This window comes from Octopus sinensis, linkage group LG5 (genome assembly GCF_006345805.1).
Source record: "Octopus sinensis linkage group LG5, ASM634580v1, whole genome shotgun sequence".
NCBI classification, from domain to species: Eukaryota; Metazoa; Mollusca; class Cephalopoda; order Octopoda; family Octopodidae; genus Octopus; species Octopus sinensis.
This window is the reverse complement of record NC_043001.1, coordinates 61,786,786-61,808,666: the sequence shown is the minus strand read 5'-3', so window position 1 is coordinate 61,808,666 and position 21,881 is coordinate 61,786,786. Positions and strand designations below refer to the sequence as shown.

The following is a 21,881-nucleotide window of genomic DNA, read 5'->3' as shown; positions in this document are numbered from 1 at the left end:
GTCCATTCCTGTCAGATATTTCAACTGGAAGTTGGGGATCTTGTGCCCAGGTGCCTTCCAGTTGCTTAGTCTTTGCAGTGCCTGGGTGACCTCTTCAGTTGTTATGGGGTCCAGAGTTGCTCAGGTGCTAAGTTTTTTTTTTTAATAGTCCTTTTCTGAAGTTGTTCATTCGCCGACCATATTTCTTTCCAAAATTCCTCCACTTCTGCCGTTGGTGCTGCAGTGATGTCTATTTCATTTTTGCCAAGTTCTTGGTAGAACATTTTGGGGTTGGAGTTGAACTATTTGTTTTGTTCAAAGAAACGTTAGCGTTTCTCATAGCGGCGGATCCTTTGCGCTTTGGCAAGGATATCTTGCTTTAGCTTTTCTTTTATCTCAGGTAAATCGTTTTCTGTGATGTATTTGCACAGTATTTTTGTTTTCTTCTTGTTACTCAGTAGCGTTGATTGTCTACTAATTTCGTTAAGAATCGACAGATCTTTTCTCATTTTTGCATTTTTTATTTATGTTATTTATCCACAGGTTTGTTTGGGTGGTAGTACTTCTGTTTGGATGGGTTTGAGTGAGTATCCAGCTTCTTTTGTGGCTGCAGTGGCTGCTGCGTATACTAAGTCATTTAGCTTAGTGATATCTTGAGATCTGTGGTTTTCAGTTCTTTGATTATTTTAGTTTTTGTAGTATCATAATCATTAGGTTCCCCTTCGTTGTTTCCAGATTTTAGATTTGTTTCGTTTTCTTTCTCATTTGTGTGTTTGTCTGTGGTGTTTTGGTTTGGTGCATTTTGTACATTATTATGCATTCCTACGGTCTGGATTTGTTGTTTTTTGTTGGAAATGTTACGTTTGTCTTCGTGTTTTACTACCTCAGTGTTTATATTATTTAGCATTATTGTATGGCTTCTATCTACATTTTCCTGATGTATTTTTCTTTTAAATGTTCTATTTCTATTTCTGAGATTTTTTTGCGTTGAGAATATATCTTCGGATATTAGCTAGTTTGTTAGGGTTCATTGCTGCATCCAAGTTTTTATTTAGGTTATTTTTCTTCCTTATTTTATATGTATATGTTGTGCTTTCGTTCTTTGGGTAGAGCATGTAGGATTGAAATATATTCCTCACGTGTCCATTTATGCCTTTTTGGTTTTATTTGCGGGACATGAGGAACAACGTCCGGCTCTTTATGTTGACGGTCATCATTTTCGTAGGGTACCAGTCCGTTCATTTCTGTTGTCACATTGGTTCGCACGTGTAGTTTTTCGTGCACTTCCCGGTTGTTATTCTTGGGTTGAATAATACCGGTGTTATTTAATTTATTTGTAATTATTTTTGTACATGGTATTTGGGGCCGGAGATGGTCTGGTGTTGATGGATCGTAATATATCAAGCATGTTTACATGTGCTGTGCGAGGGGTGGGAATGATATCCAGTTAAAATACATAATTTCATTTGGAAAATAGTTATAAATTTCAATGAGTATTACTTACTCGGATATAGTCCAATCCTTTGTCAGCTATTTTTTGACTCCATGCGATGTCTTTAGTTCCGATGATTGTGGATAGATTTCGGAGCATTGTTTTATCGCTCTCACATGTTAAACGTCCCCGGTGTCTTCTGTTAAACGCCCCCGATGTCTTCTGTTAAGCGTCTCCGGTATCTTCTTCTTCTCTTCTTCTTAATATTATTTTTCTTTTTCTTTTACTTCTTTTCTTCTTTCTTCAAATTTTCTTCCGTTTCTCGCCGAGCAAAGAAGCTAGGGCAAAGAAGCTCATTGTACGCATTCCCAGATTACAAATTTCTATACAACATATTTTGCTTTTTCTTTCAATATATAAGGAACAATTTCATTCCCGGTCAACACCGGGTGCCTCTGCTAGTATTTATATAAATATTATGTATGTATATATTACTCTCTTTATCTCTCTCTCTCTCTTTACACACACACACACACACACCACACACACACACACACACACACACATACACACACACACATATATATATATATCATTGTATCTCGGGATAGTCGTTCTTTTTGTTTGCCAAATAAACACACGCACTATACATTCATTCTTCACTCATTTATTACTTCTAACTCATGTCCATTAGCCGGAAATCTTTCGTCACACATCTGTGACCTCTTCAACAACACCTTCCGTCTTCGTGTTTACTCTTGCTCCGTTTAGTCCATTCTGGAGAACAGATAGTGGACTAAACGGAAAGTGTCGCTGAAGAGTTCACAGATGTGTGACGAAAGAGTTCCGGATAATGGACATGAGTTCGGATTAGAGCAATAATAAACGAGGGAAGAACGAATATACAGTGCGTGTGTTTATTAGGCAAAAAAAGAAATTACCATCCCGAAATGCACCAATAAGTGTTTCAACACTCGGTTTCACATGTGGAATCTTGCAACACAAATTTATCAACGTATACACACACACACACACACACACACACACCACACACACACACACACGCACGCACGCACACACACACACACACACACACACACACACACACACACACACACACACCTAACTGAAAATCAAGAGGAGATGGAAATTTATTCACATCCAAAACTTTATAAAAATACTTTGTACAGCATGTATAAAACAATGACCACCATATGTTCTATTGCTTTGACTGCACATTGCTCTGTATGCAATTATGCATCCTAGTTGCTGCAATTTCATCAAGGTTCATCACTTATGTCGTTTTGTAAGTGAACTATTGAAACAAGTTCCTGCGTTGGTATCGAAGGTAACAGCGTTACTTTTTAAATCGAATTGAATTCTTGCCTTATAATCACCTAGTATTACACATACCGAGGGATTATAAGGTATAGCATGCTGAATCGTAGTTTTAAAATGCTTATTTATATTGCTATTAACTGTAGCTGATTTGTTTACATTTTACTGTATGGCGTACATTATTCAGATGTATTTCACTGATTTTAGGTTTATACCCCCAATTATTATTATTATAACATTATTATTATTATTATTATTATTATTATTATATTATTATTATTATTATTATTATTTGTATTATTATTATTATCATTATTATTATTATTACTATTATTATTATTCGGTAGTTTTATTTTTATAGCGTGCTTTCACTTCACTACCGAGCGCAGCTCTGTGTGCCTTGGGTATGTGCTGTGATTTGTTGTGATGCTCTGATGGTTATTGTATGGAAAGTGTTCTGCGTAGGATGTGTGCAGTGCCTAGTAGTGCAATTTTCTGTATGTTATATGTATTTGTAAGTCCTGGTGTTTTTGTTATGTATTTGTCTGAATATTTTTTTATCATGCCTAATGCACCTACTATGATAGGAATTGTTTCTGTTTTCAGGTTCCACATTCTAGTTACCTCTATTTCCAGGTCTTTGTATTTTGAGAGTTTCTCCATTTCTTTTAGAGACACGTTGTCATCTGCCGGTATTGATACATCAATTAAAAAGCATTTTTTTCTTCATGATGATCTCTGACAACTATATCTGGTCTGTTGGCCTTAATTTCTCTATCTGTGTGTATCGGCATATCCCAGAGTATGGTTGCTTTCTCGTTTTCTGTGACCTTTTCTGGTGTGTGCCTATACCATCTTTTTTCTGTTGTTATTCCATAATGTTGGCATAGCTTCCAATGTATGTAGGTTCCAACTCTGTCATGTTTGTGAATATACTCCTTCTTAGCCAGGACTGGGCAGCTAGAGATAATATGATTTATTGTTTCTTGTCCATCTCCACATATTCTGCAGTTACTTGTAATATTTCTTTTCATTACATGTTTTTGGTAATTTCTGGTGGGGAGGCTTTGGTCTTGTGCTGCAATTAAAAATCCCTCTGTTTCTGCTTTGAGTCCTGAGCTTCTCAACCATTGCTGGGATTTTTCTTTGTCTATTTCTTTTGCGTTTAGTTTAGTGCAGTATTTACCATGAAGGGGCTTTTCTTGCCATCGTTTTATCATGGCTCGTTGCTGTTCTATTTTTAGTTTGGATTTCATTTGTTTTATAGCTTTTGTTGTTTCTTCATCATCTTCTTCTTCTTCTTCTTTGTGTTTATTAGGTGGTATGATTTCTTGTTTGTATTTGTCAGCTTCCTTAAATACTGAGAACAGTTTTTTGTTTTGCTCGTGTTTTGCTGCTATCTGGATCATATTATTATTATTATTATTATTATTATTATTATTATTATTATTATTATTATCATTACAACGCAAATATGAAAATTTTGGTTATCCATTTCAAATGTCAGTAAAGGCTAACTGGAATGAAGGATAAATCTATTTATTGTCAGGAACAAAAAAGACATGCACTACCGCTTCAAGTAATGCGAAAGGTTTTAATAGTGTTACGTTTCAGGGGTGTTCAGTGAAGCGTTAAAAATTTAGTTTAAAAACGTTCGGACTGACTACAATTAGATAACCTAATATATATAATTATGTATATAAATATATTCTTTTCTATTCTAGGCACAAGGCCCACAATTTTGTGGGAGAGCGCTAGTCGATTAGATCAACCTCAGTAGCAACTGGTACTTAATTTATCGACCCCGGAAGGATGAAAGGCAAAGTCGACCTCAAAAAAATTTGAACTCAGAATGTAAAGACAATCGAAATACCGCTAAACATTTCGCTCGTTGTGCTAACGTTTCTTATTTCTTTATTGCCCACAAGGGGCTAAACATAGAGGGGACAAACAAGGACAGACAAAGGGATTACATCGACCCCAGTGCGTAACTGGTACTTAATTTATCGACCCCGAAAGGATGAAAGGCGAAGTCGACCTCGACGGAATTTGAACTCAAAACGTAACGGCAGACGAAATACCTATTTCTTTCCTACCCACAATGGGCTAAACACGGAAGGGACAAACACGGACAGACAAAGGAATTAAGTCGATTACATCGACTCCAGTGCGTAACTGGTACTTATTTAATCGACTCCGAAAGGATGAAAGGCAAAGTCGACCTCGGTGGAATTTGAACTCAGAATGTAGCGGCAGACGAAATACCGCTAAGCATTTCGCCCGGCGTGTTAGCGTTTCTGCCTGCTCACCGCCTTATGTATACAAATATATTAAATAACAAACATACGTGTTTGTGTGTGTGTTTGTGTATGTGCTTTGTGTGTGTGTGTGTGTGTGTGTGTACATGTATATGAATATATGCACGAAGACATGCACACATATGTACAAACACGTAATAGATATGTTCTAGTAAAACCAGATTTTTAAGTGTAATGTATTATATATAGATGGCTTTAAGAATTGATATATATGTCCGTGCTTTTCTTTTGATACGTATATTTAAATAAGGAAAAAAATTAAGAGCTATGAATTTAGAAGAAATACTTAAATCATGTATCTACAAGAAGCACAAAGGAATAACTAATTTATTCCTACATAAAATGAGAAAGACAAAAGCACAGAATTTGTGAAAATAATATTTCATATTTCACACATATTAAATTTTTAGTAATATAAACATTACTTTTTATGTTAATACATATATCGATGAAGTATATAAAAAACGGTAGTTGAGGCCAGTGATGCGATTATTATTTGAATGCATATATCAGATATATATACACACCGTCTCCTCGCCTAACGACCTATGCGACTTACGACCATCCGCAATTACGACCACAAAAAATAAGAAAATGAATAAATAAATAAATAAATCGATTTCTAGCGTTGGGCAGCTGCGCGTAGGATAGTTATGGCAGCATATGGCAACACAGATATCCCTCAGAAACGCATCCACTGCCTTTACTCTCTCTAACACAGTTGCTGTCGAACATCAGTTTCGTTTGAAGGAATATAGTGTTGAAAAATATAAATCCGACGTACGACCAGATCGACTTACGACCTGTCAGTCCAAACGGAACTTAATCGTAAGCCGAGGAGGTATAAGGTATATATATATATATACTCTACACATTTCAACACTCCCATCCCTATACATCTCAACCCAGCCCACCCCACCCTAGCATCCCTCACTTTCGCCTCCCCCACATCCTAACATCCCCACTCCACACCACCACACACCACCACGCCACACACCACCACACCACCACACCACCACACGCCACCACACCGCCATACCGCACCACATCACACCACCTCGCACACACTAGCACTGACCACTTCCCACCACTCACACCAGTGCACACACTAGCAGTGACCACTTCTCAGCACCTACACCATCATCCACACACCTACACATGCGCACACACACACGTCAATGTCACTAGCCCCCTTCCACACGCACGCACTCGCACCAACACGCTCTCACATACCCACGCACGCGCACCTTACTTTTGGGATCACCACTACTTTATTACCTCCTATTCTTCCTAGCTCTCATGCGTGACTCCTCTATCCGGTATTTGCCGTGATAGATCGCTAGCCACTTTACCTTTTCCTATTTTCTCTCCCTGTTTATTCCTGTGTTCTTTTCTGTCGATGAGCGTAGGCGCGACACGTAAAAGGCTTTCTCACTTGCCGAGCGTTAAACTAATACATCTGTTTGACGTTTATACACCCGCCTTCGTCTTTTGTTCTTTTGTAAATTCTCACTATATATATATATATATATATATATATATATATATATATATATATATATATATATATATATATAAATGTGTGTGTGTATGTGTGTGTAAGAATAATGGGACATGGAGACAAACGATCAAGATGTTATTCAACTCATTTGTATCACCATATCACCGACATATGTTTCGATAGAGGTTTTAAAATAAATCCGAGAGGAAGAATAATGTGGAAAAATGCATCAGGGAGTATATAGACAACAGTGTTGATCAATAAATCATTTTAACAGATGTAAGAAACTACAATATATGATATATGTATATACACCAGAGCACTACGTCGGTTACGACGGCGAGGGTTCCTGTTCATCCGATCAATGGAATAGCCTACTCGTGAAATTAACGTGCAAGTGGTTGAGCACTCCACAAACACAGCGAGATTCAGCATGACACAGAGTATGACAAGCCTGGCCCTTCGAAATGCATGTACTGCAGAAACAGGAAGAAAGAGTGAGAGAAATTTGTGGTGAAAGAGTACAGCAGGATTCCCCACCACCCACTGCCGGAGCCTCGTGGAGCTTTAGGTGTTTTCTCAATAAACACTCACAACGCCCGGTATGGGAATAGAAACCGTGATCCTACGACCGCGAGTCCGCTGCCCTAACCACTGGGCCATTGCGCCTCCGCTATATATATACATACATACATATATATATATTTTTAAAATTATAATTTAGGGTATCGAAGAGATACCACCACGCTGGAAATAGCAGCCAAAACTTGACTCTAATACCACATTAAATGTTCATATAGCACTAGGAGAGAAAACAAAGAGACGAAATAAACTAGCAAAAAAATGACTCGATAATTCCAGATCCTGGATTTCTGGATCTTCATAAGAAATGGTTTGCCTTCGTCAGTGGAATATACTCAGGTTGCACACAAGTACAAATATATATATATATATATATATAAAATATTATTAGAGACAAAACCACTATTTTGCAAAACAAACAAGGAAAGACTTAATCAATACATAAAATTTTAATAAATAGTAAAAAAAAACCGCCACTACAATCGTTTCTTGTCTTGATCGACAATCTTCAGGTGGACTTCCAATCTAAAAATCAATATTTTAAAATATAAAAATAATAATTTTAAAATAATTAAAGTGAATGAAAAAATATAAGTATATAATCCATATATAACCTATCTATAATCCATATATAATCAATATATAAACAATATATAAACTAAAAAAACCTATCAACAATTAATAATAAATATAAAATATAAAATATAAAATATAAAATATAAAAACAAAACAAAAAAAAATAATAATATAATATAATAATATACAAACACCCATACACATATACCTATTATATATAACCATATCTAACTACATACACTAAATCACACACCTATATATATATCCCTATACATACACATAAAAATGTCTAGGCAACTATAAATAAATAAAATAGCTAAATACTTCAACACAATACTTATTCATACTCCCACACACACACACATACAACCCACATTCACGCTCTAGAAAACGGACATCACTCAAAACTATGAACGGAGAAATGGAATAAATGGAATTAAAAATTATATTCACTTGGTAAAACGAACACTACTTAAAAATTATGAATGAAACAATGCAATAAAACAACAGACATCGCAAATAGACACAAATTACTACGAATTCCTTATCAAACCTACCATGATAAACCAAAACTCATAAAAACATATAATGATAAAATCTCCCTTTACTAAACTCTATATAACAAACCTATATAGCAATCCCCCTAACCTAAACATCACACACAAATACACACACGTAAACCACACACACCCACGACATATACAAATACCCACACCACTTACACATACCAATACATACATATAAACCTCACACATATACTCCAAAACCCACTCAACCCCACACAGACAAATAAACCAAAATTATGAATGGATTCTTTTATAAAACTACCATGATAAGCTAAAACTCACAAAACAGAAATGATAAAACCTCCTTTACTAAACACTAAAACATACTTATATAGCAATTCCTTTAACCTATACATTCACACACAAAAACCACACGTAAACCACCCACCCATAACAAATACAAACTCCCACCCCACTCACACACACACCCACAAGTACATATAAGCCTCAACATATACACCAACAAAATTACTTTACCAAGGAACTTAACATATGTATAAAAAGTATAACCGCTCTGGAAACGAACATCTCTAAATTAATGAATGGAGAAATGGAATAAATGGAATAAAAATAAAATTCACGTGGCAAAACGAACACCACTCAAAAATTATGAATGAAACAATATAATAAAACAACCAACATCGAAAATAGACAAATTACTACGAATTCCCTAAAAAAAAACCATGATAAACCAAAACTCTTAAAAACATATAACGATAAAATCGCCCTTGCTAAACTCTATAACAAACCTATAGTAATCCCCCTAACCTAACATTCACACACAACACACACGTAAACCACAGACCCACGACTTATACACATACCTAAACTAACTTATAAACCTCCATATACACCAAAACCCACTCCCTCCCACACAGACAAATTAACTCATACATCCCAAAACCTAAATAACAAACCCATATACACATTCACACACAAACACACACACACGCAAAACACACACACACAACAGATACATATACTCCCTCACATATACGCATATACATACTCACTAAACACGATATATACAACAATATTTACACACCCACACTCATACAGATAAATAAATTATACAACTAAAAACTCGCACACAATCTCATATACATAAACACTCCTATGAAAACAACATTAAATACATCGTAATTAACCAGAATATCAAAATAACAATATGACATAAAGGTAATAAAATACATACTTACAATTCAGTGTCAAATAATGAAGTGAAATTAAATTCTTAGCCGTTAAAAAAATCAAACCAAAATTACGTTACCATAGAAATAACTTATGTAAAAAGACTAACAAACAACTTGCAGTAACCCAAACCCATTCTCTATGCCTACCTCACTACTACACTATTCCATTCACAATTCCAAACAACGCTAGTCCACCTCCCGGTTATTCACGTGGCAAAACGAACACCACTCAAAAATTATGAATGAAAAAAATGTAATAAAAACAACCAACATCGAAAATAGACAAATTACCACAAATTCCCTAAAAAAACCATGATAAACCAAAACTCCTAAAAACATATAACGATAATCTCCCTTTGCTAAACTCTATAACAAACCTATATAGCAATCTCCCTAACCTAAACATTCACACACAAATACACACTCGTAAACCACAGACCCACGACTTATACACATACCTATACTAACTTATAAACCTCAATATACACACCAAAACCCACTCCCTCCCACACAGACAAATTAACACATACATCCCAAAACCTAAATAACAAACCCATATACACATTCACACACAAACACACACACACACGCAAAACACACACACACAACAGATACATATACTCCCTCACATATACGCATATACATACTCACTAAACTCGATATATACAACAATATTTACACACCCACACTCATACAGATAAATAAATTATACAACTAAAAACTCGCACACAATCTCATATACATAAACACACCTATGAAAACAACATTAAATACATCGTAATTAACCAGAATATCAAAAATAACAATATGACATAAGGATAAATAAAATACATACTTACAATTCAGTGTCAAATTATGAAGTGAAATTAAATTCTTAGCCGTTAAAAAAATCAAACCAAAATTACGTTACCATAGAAATAACTTATGTAAAAAAAGAATACGCGCCATAGAAATTAAACGTCATTTAAATTATGAATGGAGAAATAGAAAAATGGAACTAAAAACTATATCCACGTGGCAAACCAACACTACTTAAAAAATTTATTATGAATGGATTCTTTAAAAAACTACCATGAAAAATCATTATATACATCTATGAGCTTTAGCTCACCTTAGCAGCTCTAACAAACAACTTGCAGTAACCCAAACCCATTCTCTATGCCTACCTCACTACTACACTATTCCATTCACAATTCCAAGCAACGCTAGTCCACCACCCCCGTTATTCACGTGGCAAAACGAACACCACTCAAAAATTATGAATGAAACAATGTAATAAAACACCAACATCGAAAATAGACAAATTACCACAAATTCCCTAAAATAACCATGATAAACCAAAACTCATAAAAACATATAACGATAAAATCTCCCTTTGCTAAACTCTATAACAAACCTATATAGTAATCCCCCTAACCTAAACATTCACACACAATACACACTCGTAAACCACAGACCCACGACTTATACACATACCTATCCTAATTTATAAACCTCAATATACACCAAAACCCACTCCCTCCCCACACAGACAAATTAACACATACATCCCAAAACCTAAATAACAAACCCATATACACATTCACACACAAAAAACACACACACAACAAAAAAACACACACACACACAGATACATATACTCCCTCACATATACTCATATACATACTCACTAAACTCGATATATACAACAATATTTACACACCCACACTCATACAGATAAATAAAATATACAACTAAAAACTCACACACAATCTCATATACATAAACACTCCTATGAAAACAACATTAAATACATCGTAATTAACAGAATATCAAAATAACAATATGACATAGGATAAATAAAATACATACTACATCAATTTCAAATAATGAAGTGAAATTAAATTCTTAGCCGTTAAAAAAAACCAAACCAAAATTACGTTACCATAGAAATAACTTATGTAAAAAAAAGAGAGAATACGCGCCATAGAAATTAAACGTCATTTAAATTATGAATGGAGAAATAGAATAAATGGAACTAAAAGCTATATCCACGTAGCAAACCAACACTACTTAAAAAAAAAAAAAAAAAAAATTATAATGAATGGATTCTTTAAAAAACTACCATAAAAAATCATTATATACATTTATGAGCTTTAGCTCACCCTAGCAGCTCTAACAAACAACCTACAGCAACCCAAACCTATTCCCGATGCCTACCTCACTACCACACTAATCAATTCCCAATTCCAAGCAACGCTAGTCCACCACCCGGTTACAATTCCCAACTCCACCCATTCATTCACAATTTCAACGACATTCGCCTCCACAACGCTACATATAAGCCTCAACATATACACCGGAGATACACTTACACATCCGTGCGGATGGGTGAGAGTATACATTATGTAGTGATGGGGCTCCCATTACTATACACATTTGTACCTGTGTGGTAGTCTCCATGTGTATATTCACGCACGGGTATAAATGCAGGGGGTACACGCGCACGTCATTTGCGTGTACCCCTCACATGTACATATGCATGCTATTTGGGCTCGATATATGCAACAATGTAATCGCACCCGCATACATGCATGTGGGCGAATTGCACAATCAAAAAACGCACACGTGTGTGTGTGCGTTCCCTGGTTGTGCAATTCACCCATCTGGGTGTGAGTGGGTGTAATCTTATCACTGTGGATGTCGAGCTTAATACGTATGTATATAAGTGTGTATTAGGGGGTTGTACGTATTAATTGTGTGCATGTGCTTCACGCACTTGCGTCCATATATGGATGAATATATTGGGATTACTATGTGGGTGTAAATTGGGTATGGAGGGGGGGATTTTGTCATTGTATGGGGTGGGTTTCATTTGTGATAGTGGTTAGTTGGTGATTTTTAGTATGTTCTGTATATTTGGGTTAGTTATGTATTATTCTAGTGTGTATAATTGTATACATATAATTGGTGTGAATGGGATTACGCCCATTTTGGGGATGTATGTGTTTATTTATCCATGTGGGGCGGGAGTGGCCTTTAGGTGTATATGCCGAGGCTCACATGCAATTCCAGGTACATCGAATGAAGTGGGCACTTATATTTGTTATGGGTGTGTGTACTTTATTATAACAGACAATACCCAATAAAATCTGTCAATTCAACATACCAATAAAAAACAAAAAACAAAGGGATCTTAAACATTCACACATACATACAAAACTCAATAAAAACACCACTAAATAACACCCATAAACATATAAATATATCCTCCAAAATATATACATTAAAAATGAACTAATTAAAACAAAGAAATATAAATAAAGACTAACTATAATTAAAGCCTAGACAACATAACCAAAATATATTATCTAAACTAATTTAAACTAAACTAAAGTAACCTAAAAGGGAACTATTATTGCTATTTATCATGAAACTTATTATATAGGTAAAGTAACTTATGTCTGCATTTTATTTTGCGCTCCTCACCAGTATTAAGTAAATTATCATACTTATAAAATAAATTTCTTTAAACTCATTAGAGCATAAATAACAACAATTAGCTCCTATAGTATATGATTTAGTTTTACAAATTATTTCCCAAATTAAACTATAATTAATATTTAGTGATTAAGACTCCAAATGTACTTACTAAGTCGGTTGAGTTGATTAAGTTTTATTTTTTAAAAGAATTCATATGTTGTGCGATTCTTAGTTTTATTTTTGAGGAAGTAGAACCTATATAAACCGCTTTTTTGTAATTATTATTCTTAAAGTTATTATCATGTAATGTAACTATACATTTATACACTACATCGTTAATATCACAATTATTATTAATATACAATTAGATTTATCTCTACATGTACAATTAATATAAGTCTTATCATTATTAATATATTATCAAATAATTTCTTTTTATAAAAATTATTCAGTTTATATTATTAAATGAAGAAATAATGTTACCAACATTATTAGTGGTAGAGTAACCAACTCCAAAATTATTAAAAGAGAAAATGTTTCTATATTTACGATTATCTCTAATAAATAGTTCTATAACATCTAAAATCTCTTTAATAATATTCGTTTTTACTTGATCTCCATAAGGAACTATTAACCAAATTTTATTCTTATTAACCTTATTATTATTATCATTATTATAAATATATTTATAATGCTTTATTTTATTAAAATTATTATCAGAATTATATCTATGTACAGCATTTAAGGAATATTAATATTATTAAATTTATCAATATAATTATTATAATAATCATTAAATTTATTTTTATTATATTATTCTTATTTTATTTATTATTATTATATTTATTATTATTATTATTATTCTTATTTATATTTTTATCATTTTTATTATTTTTTTTATAATATCTATTATTTTTACCACTAAACCTAACAAAATTATAATTATTATTAGAAGTATCTCGAAAATTAACAATTAAATCTTTATCACTAATATTATAAAATTTAATATTCCTATTATAACCTGCCCCTCTAAGGGCCTCATTATAATAATTAGCATGTTTATTAAAAATCTCTATATCATAAGAGAGTAATGAAATACGTTTACTTATATTATTAATCAACGATTTTTTTTATAATAGAAAATGGGTGATTACTATTAACATTTATATATCTAAGGTTCTCATTAAGTTTATGATATGGTTGTGTTTTACCTGTAATAAGATTAAAATTAACATCTAAATAATTAACATTATAATTCTCCTTATATAGTAATACTTAAACCATATCTTTTAAGAAACTATATAGTTTTTTTTATATACTTCTAGATTCCTATTAGTACAATTCTTTGTAACTAGTAGAAGATCGTCTCTATATAAACCACCCTCTATCTTAAGATTTTCTAATTGGAGTTCAGATAAAAGAAAATACCTACTAAATCAGTAGCCTGTGCAGAATCTGGTGCTCCCATAGGTATATCAAAACAATCTCTAGTATCATTCCTAGCCCATAATTTATTTTTATATTTAATTAGCGATTTCCTAGCCATTTTAATTACATTAACTTCTTCCCGTGACATACCCGCTTTATTCATTGCGAAAATAAGCGCTTTATTAAACACAATTTCATTAATAGAAGAATAATAATTATCTATATCTATTTGAATAAATTTATAACGATTTTTATCTTTAATATTATTAAACCATTTCAATGTATTATTATTACTAAACCATAATTTTAAAATAATTAAGTTTATTTAACTTATCAATATATTTATCTAAAATAAATTTACTTAATTTACCTAGATCCGATTTACATGGGCAAATTAATCTAACTTTAGGGTCTGAATAAAAATTATCTTTATGGTCTTTAAGAGTAATTCTGGGGTGCAAAGGTACATAAGGTTCAGTTTTATTATCCAACTCATATTTTAACATTACTACTATAGAGGCCTTATTAATATTATAAAGAATATCATCTGGAACAATTTTATATTTTTTAATTATTTCTTTCCCTAATAGTTTATCATATAATTTAACATCTAATTTATATAAGTTCCTTGTTTTATCAGATTGTACTATAATACCATCCATATTTCTCATATCTTTAATTTTAATTGCTAAATTCCTTAATATTCATTATTTCTATTTGGGTATTTATGGAATTCAATATTTTTTACCACCTTCCATATACTATCTTCAAGTAATTGTAATTCTTTATTAAATGGAGGTTCCTTTCTAGATTTAAATTTAGAGGTAAAATTATCATTCCTACTATCAATATCATTAAATAAATAAAAATTATAGTAAAAAGCTTTCCATTTAATTCTAGAAATAAAATCTTTAACATTATTAACAAGTTTCAAAATAAATTCCTTTCTAGAAGGAATAGGAATATCTTTCAAAGATGAATCCCAAAACAGCGGTTCTATCTTACCTGTAAAATCCATAATTTACGAAATTGAGGGGTATACACTCAATATACAAAATTATCAATATTATATAAATAATAAATATTAGGGAATAAATCCAAATTTACAGGGAAAAAATCAGATTTAGGATTAAATCGATTTTATAGTAAAATATTATAAAATATTATTAGAGACAAAACCACTATTTTGCAAAACAAACAAGGAAAGACTTAATCAATACATAAAATTTTAATAAATAGTCAAAAAAACCGCCACTACAATCGTTTCTTGTCTTGATCGACAATCTTCAGTGGACTTCCAATCTAAAAAATCAATTTTAAAATATAAAAATAATAATTTTAAAATAATTAAAGTATGAATGAAAAAATATAAGTATATAATCCATATATAACCTATCTATAATATATAAACAATATATAAACTAAAAAAACCTATCAACAATTAAATATAAAATATAAAATATAAAATATAAAATATAAAATATAAAACAAAACAAAAAAAATAATAATAATATAATAATAAACTATATATACACCCATACACATATACCTAATTATATATAACCATATCTAACTACATACACTAAATCACACACATTGGAAGTCCACCTGAAGATTGTCGATCAAGACAAGAAACGATTGTAGTGGCGGTTTTTTTGACTATTTATTAAAATTTTATGTATTGATTAAGTCTTTCCTTGTTTGTTTTGCAAAATAGTGGTTTTGTCTCTAATAATATTTTATAATATTTTACTATAAAATCGATTTAATCCTAAATCTGATTTTTTCCCTGTAAATTTGGATTTATTCCCTAATATTTATTATTTATAATATATATATATATATATATATATATATATATATATACACAACATTCGATATACTTACATATACGAACGTATACGTATGTGGTATTCACACACACACATACACACCCACCCACATACACACACATATATATATATATATATATATATATATATATATATGCACACGCACACACACATATACACATATACATGTATTTGCCAATAGGTTCACCGCCAAACTCTCCCTCGACTATTGGCCTCAAACACCAACATCTTAAGATGGTCTCTGAAGAAAAGGATCTCAGCATAATGATCGATACTCCTTTCAAACCAACACGGCAGTGTATCGAGGCGGTGAACAAAGCCAGAAGGAATCTCTTCCTCATCCACAGGCTCTTTGTCAACCATTCAATGAACATCTTTCGGCCTTTATACATCACTCTAGTTCGAATATTGCACCCAGGCCTCAAACCCATATCTCCAGAAAGACATTCAACACCTGGAACGGATTCAGCACTTAGCCACTTGAATGGTCGCGGGCTAGCATTACCTTCACTCGAACTACGGAGGATGCGGGGAGATTTCATTCTGGCTTTCAACATCTTCAACGGGAATGTAAACCTACCATTTGCTGAGTGTTTCACCCCTGCGCCGGATAGAGGCCTTTGTGGGTATGATCGCAAACTCTATCCCCGGCACTTTAGACTCAATAGGCAGAAGATCGCAGTCTGCGTCCTTATCGCAGCCCCTTGGAACAACTTCCCACAAGATGTCATTCAACTGCCCACCACTCCCCTGTTCAAAGAGACTCTGGACAACTGTAGCGACTATGTTTAAAACTGTATATAACAATAACTGCTGTTTTTTACATGGCTTAAGCACAGTATGCTCTTCTCCTACCAATAAATTTGATTTGATTTGATATACACACATTTGCGCGCGCACACACACACACACACACACACACACACAAACATACAAACACACACACACACACATATATATAGATACATATACATATATGGAAAACAAAGTTGGATAGAGAACGCAAGTAATTTTTAAAATGCCGTAGGAAATTTACATCATAGGACGAGAGAAAAAGAGAAGGAACAAAGAACGAGAGAAAAGAATAAGAGGTATGGGATGAAAGAATAAAGATTAAGTTGCAGATATTATTAGGTAAGCGAGATAGATATTATTTGAAATAGGTGAAAGAGTGTTTTTTCCAATGTAGACACCTATGAACACGTTCTTTATAAGTGTTGACCAGTGTGTGTTCAGTACAAAAAGGGCAAAAGGATTTCCCTTTACCGTAGAGAAATAATATTGATAACATTTTCCAATCCAAAGAAAATTGTTTATTACAGTCTTTGAGATACCAAATTGTTTACTAAGATCTGTAGAATTACGTTTATGAATGTATTAAAATGTAGAAAGGTGGTTGGTAAGACATATTTTTAATTCCGTAAATGAAAGTCCGAAATGAAAGAATTCTTTAGATCCTGCAGTAATTTTACAATTGGTAAACAACGTTTATAATTCTGCTATTTCCGTTGAGAACGCAAGTTTTATTCAAACCATAATTACAAGGACTATTACTATTGATACTACTATTTAAGGAGAGATTATCGTTATTATTAATAATGTTATTACAGTTATTAAGTGAAAGCCTTTTACCATTAAGAATATAATTGTTATGCGAGGATACAGTTTGTAGGAGGTTATGGTGTTGGAAAAGGCAGTTCCGATACGGTGGGTGTTGAAAATAGAGTGGTACCTGGAATTTTTGGGAAAATTCCTTTCGATGGGTTGACGAAATAGGTAAGGAAGGTCAGTATTAACATTTTTCCGTATGGATTGATAAGCCAAATATTTAGGGTTATGCGATTTATAGAGAGAAATTTATAAGAACTTTGGCTATTTCGATATAAGGGGTTATTATCCGGATTATTATCTACGGGAGAAACTCTATTATTATTATTATTATTATTATTATTATTATTATTATTATTATTAGAAGTAGTAGTTGTTGTGGTAGTAGTAGCATAATTACTATCTACCAGATTATATAGAGTTTGAACCAGGGTCAAGATGGTTATAATACTTAATTTACTCTTATGCCCTGACTTATATAAGGCCGGATTATAGAAATCATCTTTCTTATTGAAAACGTTTATATTGGCGGTCAATTTAGAGATTCTAAGCGTTTTAAACCAATTTTTTTAATTATATTAGTAGGTGATTGCTAAAAATGCTGATGTATTTTAGATTGGTTGAAGGTTTATGCATGGGAAATATAAAGCTGTATTTAAATTAAGCGTAAGGTCAAGGAAATTAAAATTTGTTCTATCATCATCGAAGGTAATATTTAGGCCCATATTACTAAAAAATTTAACAAGATTATATTTAACATTTTATAATTTCTCATTAGAGAAGTTTTAGAGGTAAATCAGGCAGTCGTCGCGATATAAACCTCTGAGGATATATGGGAATTAGTCGGCCATTTCTGATAGAATATAAATATCGACCGAATCGGAAATTTGAGCTGAATCTCCAGACCCCATAGGTATATCAAAGCAGTCAGGTCGATCTTTACAAACCCAAAATTTATTATCAAATTTGACAATAGATTTTCTGTCTGTTAAAACAACACAATTTCATCCCGAGTGAGGCCTGATTTATTATGCGCGAACCATAGGGCTTTATCAAGGATGATGGGATTAATAGAGGGATTATAACTACAGATGTCAAACTAAATAAATTTAGTGTTTAGATTATTATCAATAGAGCTGAACCAGTCTACAAGTTTAAGTTTTTTCGTTAACGAAGGAATGTACTTATCAAGAATATTTTTATACAATTATACAGATGCATCCTTCTCTTATCTTTACGCTTGATAGAACTTTATATATATCACTCAGCCCGATAAAATCTAATAAAAATACAGAACCTATTTATTTATCATTGTATATTTAGCCTGTGAGATAATTATATATATTATATATACTTATATAAATTTTTATATAGATTTATATTGTTTATTTGTGTGGTGTTTACGTTATTTTTATTATGTGCTTTTTTCTGAAATTTAGTATAAGTTCTTATTGTTCATTTAATTAATTTTCTGCATATTTAGTTAAATATATTTTCTTTCATCATCCCTTGTTTAACTCAAATCTCAGTGACTCTTTTATACTTCATATTTATTTTTATGCAAATACAATCATGTAATCTTTATACTATTACTCACATTTCCCCCTTACACGATATGTACTTTAGATTGTAAATCTTGATCTTATAGTTAGCATAAAGGCGATCCTTATGACGAATATCATAAATATAATCCACATATTTTCTAACTTAATGCACAAACACACACATAAATGACTTATCATTCAGGTTTTCTTTCCAAAATGCTAATACAAATTCGGATTGACATTTTAATAAATGTTGAATGTTATGAGGCAAAATTATTATCTTCAGTCCAGTTGCCCAAACTATTCCAAAATATTCCTTCATACCTGACAAAATGTTTTCTATACGCAGAATCTGATTTTGTTTTCAAAGAACTCCATTAGATTCTTACCACGATTATAAACATTCCTTTCTATTAAAATTTTTATATCAGCCACAAAACACTACCTACGCACATTCTGTCTCTATGGTGATTTCCTCTTGATTTCCTAAACAAATACTAGAAAACAAAGCTTTTCTCACTGGTTGAATAACTCGTTTGCTGAGACTTGGCGTTTCAGTTCATTCAAACCTTACAATAGGCCTGTGGCATTCGTTATTCAAGACATCACCCTTAACATTTTTATATAAGTCCTGCCTTTCTTTTACGCGATAAAAATTCTTACGCTCATTATATTCTTAATTAATGCCAATTATACTGATCAAAAATAAGACTGAAACATATTCCTCATTGTCACTTATCAGTGGACAAAGGCCAGAGTTTCCCTCATCGTGTAAATTAATTTTCTGCAATAATCTGGCATTTTAGAAATTTGGTAACTATAAAGCAAGTTATTTTTGCCTCCCTTTTCCAAGCAAGAGCAAAGCATCAATGGACTTTCCTTTTAACTTATAAAATGACTAAATTTTACCTAAATTACTTCTCAATGTGTTTCCGTCATCTCAACCATTCAGTAGGTATTTATCAGATGAACAAGCAGTTTAGATTCTGAATGAAGTTCTTGAAGGTTAAAAGAATAATATAAATGTCCAGCAGTGCAAACTGTGTTAAATTCTAGTTCTTCGATGGTAGACAGTAAAAATTGTATTTTTCTTTGCAGTTGTCTGTAGTGCATCATTTCAATGGATTCGATAAAGTTACTAGGAGGTACCCAAAAGTAATCGGAAGCGTTCTCTGCGGGACAATCCCATTTTAGTTCAGGCTTCCGTTGCTAGAAGCCAGTTGATTCGAACCTCAGACATCAGTCTAACGACCAGCATAATCGGGTGGAGTTGTATTGTCACATTGTGCGATTTTATTTTGCAGTGCTTCTCCCTATTCGTCGATTTTCGCGATTACTGAAACGAAAGGACAGCGTGCTTTCGTGAAATGCTGTTTTCTGCTGGAGAAATCGGCGGCCGAAACACTTGTCATGCTTCAAACAGCTTACAAAGATGTTGTCACGAGCAAAACACAAGTATACCAATGTTTTTCACGCTGTGGGAATTGTCACTTCTCGCTTGAAGATCAACTTCATCAGGACGACCGTCGACCTCCAGAACGAATGAAAACATCACGAAAATTCTTGAACTGATCCGAACAATTGACGAACTTGTTGGTATGACTGGTGTGTCCTGGAGCTCCTGCCAACAAATTTTGAGCCAAGAATTGCAGCACAATTTGGGTCCCACTTGCTCACTGAAGATCAAAAGCAGTCACGACTGAATTCGTGTCGTGAACTGAAAGAACAGTTGGAAGTTGATCCGAATATTTTTTCGAAGGTCATCACTGGTGACAAAACCTGGTGTTACGGTTACCACTCGGAAACGAAGCAGCAATCAAGTCAATGGCAGCATTCAATGTCACCACACCTACCAAAAATTCGTCAACTGTCAAGACGATGCTGATTTGTTTCCTCGATGTGTAAGGAATTGTTCATACAGAGTTTTTTCCTCCTAGTTAAACTGTTAACCAAACATTTTATTTGGCAATTCTGAAGCGTTTTTGAGACGCGTTGAGACGAAAACGCCCAGGCCAGTGGTAAAATGGAGAGTGGTGGTTTCATCACAGCAATGCGCCTTCGCACACTACCTTGAGTGTGAGACAGTTTTTGACCAAAAATGACATGACTCAGCTTACCCACCCTCCCAGTTCACTCGATCTTGCTCCCTGCAACTATTTATTTTGTTCTCTCGAATGAAAAAAGTTCTTAAAGGAAAACGTTTTGCAGTTGTAGGAGAGATGAAGTAAAAAAACGACGGAGGTGTTAAAAAGTATCACTTCGCAAGATTTCCAGGACTGCTTTGAACAGTGGAAAACGCGTCTGGGCCGATGCATTGCTTCAAACAGAGAATACTTTGAAGGTGATAAAAGTGTAAGCATTTAAAACTAAATGAATTAGAAAATATTGCACAATTCCGGTTTCTCTTAAGTACCTCCTCCTACTTACTGGTGACAAGTATGGCAGTAAAAACGCTGCATAATCTCAAAAGCATTGTGAACTGCAAAGTTAAAAAAGAATAA

The 21,881-nt window shown here is 33.0% G+C and overlaps 1 long non-coding RNA gene across 1 annotated transcript; it reads left to right on the top strand.

The window, feature by feature from the left end:
• The first annotated feature begins 6,228 nt into the window (after window positions 1–6,228).
• On the top strand, window positions 6,229–20,616 carry LOC118763508. The gene is made up of 3 exons (XR_004999268.1): window positions 6,229–6,241; window positions 18,010–18,013; window positions 20,523–20,616. It is a non-coding gene; the product is annotated as an uncharacterized LOC118763508 (long non-coding RNA).
• Window positions 20,617–21,881: the final 1,265 nt, after the last annotated feature.